Genomic DNA, 1682 nt, shown 5'->3' with positions numbered 1-1682 from the left:
TCTCTCCCGCCCCTGAAGCGCACCTCTTCATGCACGGGTCAATTCATTTTTCATTGTGGATCCGCTTCTTTATCTAGCGGAGCGCAACGCATCGGCGAAAACGGGGATCGGTGTCTTTTGTTACGGGGCTGGGGGGGGAATCAATTCGCACGCGGTTGAATCTTTTCAATTTCACGTCTCCGCCACGTCCGAGGCGATCAATGTCTATGTTTCTAACATGATACAGCCTTTAACCTTTGAACCTGATGCGGGTCACGAAATGGACTCGGCCGATCAATACAGGAAAGCCTGGTTTTCTGTCCGCCTGTTTGAACAGGACGTCGATAGCCATCTCCGAGGGGGCCGCGCGGTATTGATCGGGATTGATAATGAGGGTAGTTTAACCCAAGTTAGCCGTCATTAACGGGCGGCGAGAGAGAGAGAGAGATACGCGCCGGTTTGATCCGGGATTTTTAGGACACCTGTTCTCACAGGAGCCAAACATGTTTTGTTTTTTTTGCACCGCACGGACACCTCACTGACACACACACACACACACACACACACACACACGCACACACACACACACACTCCAACGGCCCTGTCTCTTAAACAGGATGGAAGGACAAGCGTGATTCCTGGTTGGTTGTTTGGTTTTCGGGTGATGTCTCGCCGTCCTATTTATGGATCATCACTCTTATCCTGTTTAAAACGCACGCCTTCAATAATTAATGGTCGCAGCCCAGTGCGCCCGTTAGTCAGCAGTCGGGGACTCCATGTGTACACACACACACACACACACACACACACACACACACACACACACACGTGCGCGCGTTGGCACGGTGTTTTATCAAGCGAGAGTCAATGCACGAACGCACTTGTCACATATTTCCAATTCCAATTGTGCGCTTAATTGTCGTTCTGAAAGAGCACCAAAGGAGAAACAAGCAGTCACGTGACTTCATCCTTAAATATTTAACAGGCGGGGCTAACGAAGGGACAGCTCTGTCCCGTCGATATCCTGCGATTCCTTCATTTGTCTTCTCTAAACACACCTCAAACACCCAGTGCCCCCCCCCCGCAGGAGGCGGGGGCAGGGGTGGAGGGAGGGGAAGATGGGGCGGTCGGTCGCCGTCTGAGAACGAAAGGCACAAACATGGGCAGAAAGCAGCGCGGGGAGGGAGGGCTGGAGCGTCTAGCGCGGTCCAATCGACCCTGCTCGGCTGCTCTCAGCTGGAGACGTGTCAGCTCCATCGGCCGTGCCTGTTAGTGGATGGAGGGGGGGGGGGGTGCAAGCGGGTGCGCGGGGTGTGAAGGAGGTGGAAATGAATGGGAAGCGGGCAGAGCGAGTGGCGGAGGGGGGGAGGGAGGGGGAGAGAGGGTGAAGGACGCGGGAGGCGGGAGGCGGGAGGCGATGCCAAGGAGCAAAACCGCTGGAAGAGGAGGAGGGAAAGATGGGCAGTGGGCGCTGTGTGTGTGTGGAGCCTCGTCACCGATTGAGGTCTGAACGGGGTCAGAGGTGAAATGGGGTTGTCCGTCAGGGGTTACTCTGCATCAAGGCTCCAGGGGTGAAAGGTCAACCCTCCACCTCCCTCCCTGATTTCACCCTCTCTGCTCGTCTTCTGATGGGTTTTTCCTCTGTTTTTTTTCTGTTGTTGATTTTTTTTTTTTTTTTTTTTTTTTCCCCTCTCTGTTAGGTG

Source organism: Nelusetta ayraudi, unplaced genomic scaffold (assembly GCF_046127955.1).
Source record: "Nelusetta ayraudi isolate G7.1 ecotype Tasmania unplaced genomic scaffold, CSIRO-AGI_Nayr_v1 ptg000026l, whole genome shotgun sequence".
In the NCBI taxonomy this organism is placed as follows: domain Eukaryota; kingdom Metazoa; phylum Chordata; class Actinopteri; order Tetraodontiformes; family Monacanthidae; genus Nelusetta; species Nelusetta ayraudi.
Note: the sequence above shows the minus strand (reverse complement) of the source record.